This window comes from Echinops telfairi, unplaced genomic scaffold (assembly GCF_000313985.2).
Source record: "Echinops telfairi isolate 266 unplaced genomic scaffold, ASM31398v2 ScPeMD7_7420;HRSCAF=8458, whole genome shotgun sequence".
In the NCBI taxonomy this organism is placed as follows: domain Eukaryota; kingdom Metazoa; phylum Chordata; class Mammalia; order Afrosoricida; family Tenrecidae; genus Echinops; species Echinops telfairi.
Window position 1 is genome coordinate 6,576,100 of NW_022111320.1, and position 10,092 is coordinate 6,586,191.

A 10,092-nucleotide genomic window follows, 5' to 3' on the forward strand; every position below is an offset into this window, starting at 1 on the left:
GGCTTAGGTCGAATTGTGAGGATTTTTGTTGCAGTGTCATCATCCATTCTGATTCTCATCAGTACGTATTTCAAGTCTTTGCTTTAGCAAGCAAGGTGTTAATAAATGCAGATTGAGTCTTTCTCTAATCGAGATGCTGCATTCTTCTTCCTGTGGTCCATTTTCTCCAGTTATTTGCTTGGCATACAGATGGAATAACTATGGTGAGAGGATATGAACTTCATATACACCTTTCCTGATTCTAAACCATACCACATTGTTCCGTTCAAATGACCATCTTTTAGTCTCTGTACTGGTTCTGCATAGCACAGTTCAGTGTTCTGGAATTCCCATTCTTTTTGTAGTTAATAAATCACAGGTAAATATTTTTCTTTGCTGTCAGCCAAGATCCATGTGACTTCAACAATGTTCATTTTTGTATGTTCTCTTGTGAATCTGACTTGAATTTCTGGCAATTCCCAGCTCGTGTATTGCTTCAACCATTTAAAATTTTTCTTCAGTAAAATTTTACTTGTGTGTGATGTTAAAATCATTCAGTAATTTCCACATTCTGTTGGATCATCATATTTTTTTGGAGTGGGCACAAATACGAATCTCTTCCAGTCAATTGGCCAAGTAACTGTCTTCCAAATTTCTTGGCATAAATAAGTGAATATTTCCAGTGTTGCATCTGTTTATTGAAATATCTCAATTGGCATTCCATCAATTCCTAAAGCTTTGTTTTTCATTAATGCCGTAAATGCAGCTTGAACTTCCTTCTTCAATACAATAGGTTCTTGATTATATGCTGTGGATGCAAAAGGTTTTTTCCCAGGTTTTCTCCCCGAAATATATGCCAAACCTAGGATGCTGCTTGCGTCACATGGTAAATGTGATTGTACACTTGGAGGTCAACACAAGCTGCTTAAAGGTTAATCTCCCTGAGGATTGTCAGCCATCTAGAGCAATCAGACTATAGTCTGTCCCACCCTAAGTAGGGCCCACTCCCTTCTGATAAATACAGTGGATTGCTTTCCTGAAGGAGAGCCAGAGACAAGGTTGAGCCCACTCAAGGATGACCAAGGCTAGGCTGCCATCTTGAGTCTAGGGTCACCCATCTTGTCACATGTATACTCCTAGTCCCTCCTCTTCCTATTACATGTACACCTCGAGCTCATCCCCTTCCTGTGATGTGTATGCCGATTGTACAGCCCCTTCCTGTGGCATATGTGGTTACTTGTAATCAGGGGGGCTTGCACGTCCCTAAGGATATATAGGCCTTGATCAGAAATAGAGGGGTCTCTCCTCTTCCTACTCTGTGTGGACCTGGCTGATGAGAATATGGCTGTCCTGGAGGTGAGCATGCTACTATAAAATGTGTCTGACTCCTTTATTTTATCTTCTCTCCTACCTCTCCTATCTTCTATGACTTTACTATGATCTTTATATATGATAGCCTTATAATTGCACCTGCAAACCCCACAATATTGTTAGAGGCTGGTTTACACTAACAATATGCTGCTTCCTGAAATGGTTGAATACTGACCAGTTCTTTTTGGTAAAATGACTCATCAGCACATATAATGGTTAGGATTTACAAAACACATTTTTGTTGTTGTTTGTTTCTTTGTTTGATATTTTATTGGAATTTTTTTCCGTGTGGTTTTTAAAAATCATTTTATTGGGGGTCTCTTACAAATCGTACAACAATCCATCATTCATTTGTATTAAACACACTTGTACATATGTTACCATCAACAGTTCCAAAACATTTTCTTTCTAGTTGAGCCCTTGGTATCAGCTCCTCTTTTTTTTCTTCCTCCTTCCCCACTCTCCCACCCTTGTTAATCCTTCATCAATTATATATTACTGTTGTTTTTCATGTCTTATACTGTCCATTGTCTACCTTCACCCACATTTCTGTTATTTGTCTCCCTGCGGGGTGGGGGTGGGGGGAGAGATGGGGCACATTTTTTATGGCCACAATTCAATATGTAACAACTGTACTTTCAGATTGATGTTTTGTATGTATCTTTATTCATCAATAAGGATAAATACACAAAATGTTTTATTATATAGACAATGGGCTGTGGTTGTATGTGCCTAGGTACTGATGAGATTTCTTTACCTCAAATGCTAGTTACACCAATTTCTAGCTTTACAAAAGTAGACTGAACTCTCAGTTTCCTCATATCTAAAACGCATATAATAACAGTACCTGCTTAAGACTATGGTGAGACTTAAGTGAGTTAATACATGCTTAATTTAATGCTTGACAAATTAGCATTAGCCATTGCTTTATAATCTCCTGATAATGGACATTTATGCATATGTTGTTTGATTTTAAAAACATATATTAACAGTACTGCAGCGAACATCTATGCCCCTACATCTTATATTGTGATTATTTTTCCTAAGAAATTTTCTAAAAATTGTATTTCCAGGGCAAAGGCGTAATTCTTTTACTTGTTGAGACTTCTTATTCTTTGCATAATGAGAGCTTCTACCCTGTGCTAGTCCTGCAAATATTGATGTGTCCTTTCTCTCTTTAAATTAAATCACATTTTCCCAAAAGTTTTATTGGCATATAATTCATACAACATTCAATTACATCAGGAAGAGTTGTACCGTCATAGCCACAGTCACTTTAGAACATTTTCTTCATTCTTATACTCATTGTTATTAGATTCCCCATTTACCTCCAGCTTCTCCTGCCATACGCTCAAGAAACCCTTAATGATTAATTACTGTCTCTAAACATTTACCTCTCCTGGATTTCATATACAGGAAAAAAAACACACGAAAAAACAAACAAGCAAAAACGAACAAGATTAACAAAGTAAAACAGATAAAAAACAATGGAAAAGAAAGCAGAAAATATTAAAAACTAGAACAATTTTAAATGAAACATACAAGAGATCAAATGATGAGGTGCTACATTTTAAGCTAACTGCAACAACCCACTTTCCAATTAGCAAGGCTGTTCATATCCCTAGTCCATGATCACAGGGCCTATATCTCTTTTTATTATTAAATGGAAATTTGAACTCGCAGGGAAGGGAGAATTAGGATACCATTTCATGTTCTTCAACTTGCAAGTGCTTCTAAGTTAATCTTCTGAATGTTTTAGCTTGAACACAGCCGTATGGAATCCTGCCCAGGATTTCATTCAACCAAATGACTTAGATCGCTGACCTTGTCCTGTTCACCACAATCCACTAGAAAGTGGTTTCCACCACATGACCCAGTAGCTTAGTGGATGATTTCTGAGGAGTCTTGAGAAAAATATTTAATTGATCACCCTCACCCCGGCATACATTTGGATATTTCTCCTATCCATGTCTAAATTGCTCTTCATGGCAGTATTTGATTGCTGAGTTCCTTGTGTCTAAACCATTGTTGATTTCCCCAAGAGAGCTTAATTCCATTCTCTATATTCCATCTTTGTTTTCTACAACTTTAGTGAAATCTCTACCCTTTCCCTCTGCCTTTTTCCTTAAAAATAACTTACTCTTTGTGATAGTTAAGGTTTATTGTGCTAATCTGGCCGATGAACACATGTGGGGTTAATTGAAGGGCAAAGAGATAAATGGCTCAGTGAGCCTCACCTTTCTAGTTCTCAGGTCTCTTGCTTTGCGATGGTCAGACCAGGGTGCAGCTGACTTAGCCAGTTCCCTGCTTCTGGTGGCAAGGCTCACTTCCTGCAAGACATTCCCAAGGAGAAGCCTCATGGACCTACCCTGATGCAGCCCTGGGTGCTGGAGCAGCCGTGTGGAGACCCCTGTCAGTGCTGAGATGCGTACACACTCACTGATTCTGCTTTCTTCCTGCAGTCAGCATCATTGCATGTGTTTTGTGAGTCTGAAGAGGACTTTGTAGATTGTTGTCGGACATATGGGCTAATGTCGGACTTATGGACTTGGACAGCACTGGGTTGGGATGCTTTCTTAATGTACACTTACCCTTTATATAAAACTCTCTTATAAGATACAAGTGTCTATGAATTTTGTTTCTCTAATCTACCCAGACTAATAGACTCTTTCTTTGGGATCTTTTTTACTCTGTCCTAACCTTGCAGTGCCTCTCTGCAGACTGTTTCTGTGAAACAGCCCTGTTTCCGGGAGAATTGCATCCATCTCTTTTCTTTACATGTGTTTTGGTAAGTACAGGCCTACAGAGGTGGTGAAGCAAGCTCTTCAGATTGACTACAATGATTTCAAATCAGGTTTTCACAAGTCCCTTCTTCATTCATGCTCCATTCAAAATTTCCTGTGAATATCATTCATTTGCACAGTCTTTATGTAGTGACTGATGTATGAAACCATGAACAGAACCTAGTATCTGCATTTACTCCTCATACATTCACTAAAGTGCAGGTTCATTCATTCATACACCTTTATTTCTCTGTACGGGTCAGCCACTTGTGAACAGAGAATTTATGTATTTAATCGGTGACCTTTTGTCACTTTCTTCCCATCAGTCCAGGAAGTAAGGAAAGACTGAGGGAAATCAAGTGAGGATAAGAGGAAAGAGGTGTTTACCAAGGTCTGAGAAAAGTCCAGGAACATTTCAAGGACGAATGAGGCACCCTATCCTAGCAAAAACTGGGCACTTACTGCCTCTGGTCTGAAAGGGCAAGGATCCACAGCTGGTTTCTTGGGAATGCAGTCCGACCCTGATGAGCTGCACAGGCTGGAGTCAGGGCATACATAATTTCTCTTTCTCTCTTGCAGTGCTCTGGCCACTGTCGGAACTGAATGAGAAACAGGATACAAGACAGAGCCAAGAGGCACTCCAGACTGATCAACCTTCTGGGACACAGCAGGATGAAGATGGGTGGAGAGTGGGCCTAAGTCACATAGAAAGGATATTCTATGTATTCTGAGGTTCAAGGGGCCATTAACCCTGCTTCCTTCTTTACCCTCTTTCCTTAGAGGGAACCACCGAACAGGAATGGTAAGGAAAATCCTGCCCAGGACACTGTTGTCCTAAGAGAAAGCCACACAGGACAGGACAGACCTGGCAGTCCACGAATCTTTGCATTCTGCCTCTTGGAGGCAGTCTTCAGCTGTTTGTCCCCTTACTGGAGCCGTACTCGAGAGGAGTGCTTCTTTCCTCGACAGTATTTCACAACACCATGTGTCTGGGCCGCCACATTGCACATACCTTGATGACACAAGTTGTGCCTGGCTTCTTGAATGCTTCCGGAGCCTTGCCACGGTCTGGCATAAGATAAGTGCTGAATGCAAGGATCAAGGAATGCCTGAATATTTCAATGAGAGCGTGCTAAGAATTTAGTCTGTTGAAGTTTTTCAATAATCCCACAAGGTGGCAGCAGCTACCAGGGTTCATTTTTCTTATGGGTGGAACTTGAGTACCCACTTTCATTGACTGTCTTATAAATAAGATATTTTTTTACAGAAAACGATTTGTTTTGTTTTAATTATTAGTTTACCTTTGTAAGTTTACTATTATATAACATGGCTATTTCAAGTTGTTACAAAACTTTCTGAATGTTTACCCTCCGTCTCTGCGTTTGTCTCACTGGTAACAAACATTTCGTGGTCCAGTTCTGGTTCCTATTGTTGTTCACTGATAGGTGCTGTCCAGTTGGTTCTGTCCCATAGCAACCGTATGCACAGCATAATGAAATGCTCCCCACCCCCATCCTTGTGCCATCCTCACAATTGTTCCTATGGCTAAGCCCATTGTTGCAACCACTGTTCAATCCGTCCTCTTGAGGGCCTCCCTATTTTGACTGCCCCTCTACTTAACCAAGCATGATGTTCTTCTCCAGGAACTGGCCTTTGCTCACAGTGTGTCCAAACTGACGAAAAGGAGTCTCACAATCCTTGCTTCTAAGGAGCACGTCTGGCCACATGTCTTCCCAGACAGATTTGTGTTTGTCCTTTTAACAGTTCATGGTGTCTTCAAAATTCTTTTCCAGCATCACAATTCTTAGACCATCTTCCTTATTCAATGTCCAACTTTCACATGCATATGAGATGATGGAAAATATCATGGCTTGAGTCAAGCACATCTTAGCCCTCAAAGTGTGAGGTCTTGTGCAACAGGTTTCTCTAATGCAATACGTCTTTTGATTACTTGACTGCTGCTTTCATGCGCATTGATTGTAGATCCAAGCAAGACAAAAAATCCTTGACAACTTCCACCCTTTCTTCATTTACTGGTCCAGTGGTGAAGATTTTGGTTTGCATTACACAGAGTTGTAATCCGTACTGAAGGTTGCAATCCTTGATCTTCATCAGCTAGTGCTTCAGCTCCTCACTTTCCGCAAATGAGGTTGTGTCACCTGCATATTGCAGGTTATTAATAAGCCTTCCTCCAATCCTGATGCTGAATTCTTCATATAACCCAGTGAGTTAGTTAATTGTGCCAACCTGGCCGATAATCACATGTGGGGCTAATTGAAAGGCAGAGGGATAAATGGGTGGTGAGCCTCGCCTTTCTAGTTCTCGGGTCTCTTGCTTTGTGATGGTCGCACCAGGGTGCAGCTGCCTTAGCAGCTCCCTGCTTCAGCTTGCAAGATTGACTTCCTACAAGACATCCCCAAGGAGAAGCCGCATAGACCTATCCCGATGCAGCCCTGGGTGCTGGAGCAGCCTTGTGGAGACCCCTGCTAGTGCTGAGATGCTTGTTCGTTCACTGACTCAGCTTTCCTCCTGCAGTCGGCATCATTGCCTCTGTTTTGTGAGGTGGAGGACTTTGTGGACTGGTGTTGGGTTAATGGGTTAATGTTGGACTTGTGGGCTTGGGCAGCATTGGGTTGGGATGTGTTCGTGATGCACACTTTCTTTACATAAAACTCTCTTATATATGAGTTGCTGTGGATTTGTTTCTCTAAAGTACCTAGACTAATACACCCAGCTTCTCTGATGATTTGCTCAGCATCCAGATTGAATAAATATAATAAGAGTATACAACCATGGAGAATCATAGCCTAGCCAGGTTGACACAAACACTACCCATCTTATTTCCTGTTTAATCTTTCGAGTTGCTGTTGTCAATTTGATCCCATGTAGATCTTACAAAAGTATCCTACTCTGAGCAGATCTTTTTAGTAATAAAAGGAAGCAATTATTCAGTTTTAAGATGACTTTTGGGATATTTTGGTTTAAAATGTATAACTTATTTCAGAGAAATAGCTTAAGAGGTTTATCCATCACCCATGCTCCAGAAAGTCTAGGGTCCATGAGAATTTGAAATCTGTTCTTCATTCCCCCTTTTTAGGGTTCTTCTTTAAGATTCTTCTATCTTTGATCATAACATTCAGTAATGACAGCTGGGTACCCTCTTAGTTCTTCTGATCTCTTGGCAAAGGTAACAGTCTTGCATGGAGGCAAGTGCCCCACATTTTATACACTCCTCCTATTCCTCCTCCTCTCTCTGTTAGTCCAAGTGAATAGAGACTACCTGTGTGCTTTGGCATAGTGGTTATGCATTTCACTGTATGGACCACAATAACCTATGAATAACCTTGGGAAGAATGTGAGTTCCAGAACACTTCATTGTGCTCATTCGGAACTTGTATATGGATCAAGAGTCAGTTGTGTGAATAGAGCAAGGGAATACTGCAAGGTTTAAAAGTAGGAAAGGTGTGTGTCAAGATTGTATCCTCTCCCCACATTGTTCAATCGGTATGCTGAGCAAATCATCAGAGAAGCTGGATTATATGAAGAGCGGTTCAGTATCAGGATTAGAGGAAGGCATACTAACAACCAAGGATTTTGTCTTGCTTGGATCCACAACCAAGGATCATGGAAGCAGCAGTCAAGAGATCAAAAGACATATTGCATTAGGTAAATCTGCTGCACAGGACCTCTTTAGAGTATTGAAGAGCAAGGATGTTACTTAGAGGACTGAAGTGCTCCTGACTTAAGCCATGGTATTTATTCTCCATTGCATCGTGTGCATGTGAAAGTTGGACATTGAAGATGGAAGACTGTAGAACAGTGGTTCTCAACCTGTGAGTCATGACCCCTTTGGGGGTCGAATGACCCTTTCACAGGGGTCGCCTAAAACCACCGGAAAACACATGCTTCCGATGATCTTAGGAAATGAGACACTGCTCTCTATCTGTCTCCAGGGGGGTCCGCCCACATGCGGATACACCCACATATGAGTACCCGGCATGAAGACTGTTACCTGTGCTACACCATGCTTCAAGACAAAATTTCATTTATTTGTCATTAGAAATAAATATTTTACAATATATAATTACATATTGTTTGTGATTAATCACTATGCTTTAATTATGTTAAATTTGTAACAATGAAAATACATCCTGCATATCAGCTATTTACATGGCAATTCATAATAGTAGCAAAATTACAGTGATGAAGTAGCAACGAAAATAATTTTATGGTTGGGGTCACCACGACATGAGGAATGGTACGAAAGGGTCGTGGCATGAGGAAGGTTGAGAACCACTGCTGTAGACGAATGGATGCATTTGAATGGTGAAGCTGGGGAAGCATATTGAAGGTACCATGGACTGCTGAAAGGACAAACCAACTGATCTGTATTGGCCAGAGTAAGGCCAGAGGTAAAGGTGACAAGACTTCATTTTACATACTGTGGACATATTTCCAGGAGAGACCAAGCCCTGGAGGAGGAGCTCATGCTTGCTAGAGTGGAGGGGTGGCGAAATGAGAAAGGCTCAACGAGATGGATTGGCAGAGCGGCTGCATCAATGACCTCGGGCAGAGAAATGCCTGTCGGGATGGCCCAGGATCCTGCAGTGTTTCTGTTGTGCATACGGCCGCTGGGGCCACAGCCTACTGGATGGCACCTAACAACGGCTACAACAACAATCTCCGAGCTCCATTCACGTTGTAGCATGTACCTGTAAAGTAAATTGGCGACGGAGGGGAAAGAAAAGGGCGAAGACAGAAAATAATTTTAAAGCTTTATTTCTGAGTTCCCGGGCGAGGTTCATGGGTCTCTAGTCTGGGCTGGAGAAGTCAACCCTCCCTCAGGGAGGGGAAGGGTTTATAGCACTGGCCTGAGGTAAAAGCAGTTGGGGAGTTTTCCACTGCAGTTTGGCTGTTTTGCAAGGTGGGAAGTTAGTAACAACGTAACGTTCTCTGGAACTGCCAGCCACCTGGTCCGGGTTTGAAAGGTCCTAATTTGGGGGTTTTCCCCACACAGTCTTCAGGGTATTATTCCACTTGCCGGCCCAACCAACTCCTGTTTCTGCCTAACAGTCCTAAGACCTCATTTCTCGTACTGGCTGAGTAGTATTCCTTTACGCATGTACCATCTGTTGATGGACATTTAGACTGTTTCCACCTTTTTGGCTAGTCTGAATAGTGCTGCAGTAAACATTGGTGGTACGCATGTCTCTTTTTATACCTCTACTTTCTAACCTTAGGGATATATATCTAGGAGCGATGTTGTTGGGTCATATGGTAGTTCTTTTAATGAACTGCCACAGCATTTTCCGTAATGGCAAGAGCATTTTGTGTTCCCACCAGCAATACATAAGAAACCATTTATTTTTAAAGTACTATATTAAGAGTAGACTAATTTACTAATGATAGTTAAGATAAATATGAAACTCAATATCTACCAACACTAATTTTATTATATATGGCACTGTAAATTTTACTTCAAATAACATCTTGACAATGTGTTTTCAATTACTGGGAGAACAAAAGGCTATTTGTGTGTTTTCTGAGGCCCTTACGGTGTCTGGTTGTGTTGTCTGCTTACCCAAATCCCTCTTTCTGTGGGTCTGCGACAGCTTCCTGACCTCACAGGTAGAACGTTTGACATGGGTCTCGTTTCCCAGGTGGCTCGCTTCTTTGGCTCCATTGCTGCATTTGCTTTTAAAAATTGTTCAGAAAGCTTGCCTGGATTTTCGTTACATTTGTGCTGCAGCAAAGACCAGCCAGACTCATCAATAAATTCACTAAGTTCCGATGTAGTTAGTATACATTTTGACTTGCAACTTTAAATAGAGCGAGTTGCAAGAAATTAAGGAAGGAGAAGCAGGAGAGAAAGATGGAAATGCACAATAAAAGGGTATTTGTATAGTCAAGGGGTCATGAGTTAGTTAATTGTGCCAACCTGGCCGATAATCACATGTGG

General features: G+C 41.3%; 1 long non-coding RNA gene across 1 annotated transcript in view; it reads left to right on the forward strand.

Moving 5' to 3' along the window:
* LOC123522509 overlaps window positions 1–5,348 on the forward strand; it is an 8,441-nt gene extending 3,093 nt beyond the window's left edge. Inside the window, exons 2-3 of the long non-coding RNA XR_006680765.1 lie at window positions 4,058–4,138; window positions 4,713–5,348. This is a non-coding gene — a long non-coding RNA (uncharacterized LOC123522509). The remainder of the gene's footprint in view (window positions 1–4,057; window positions 4,139–4,712) is intronic.
* Window positions 5,349–10,092: the final 4,744 nt, after the last annotated feature.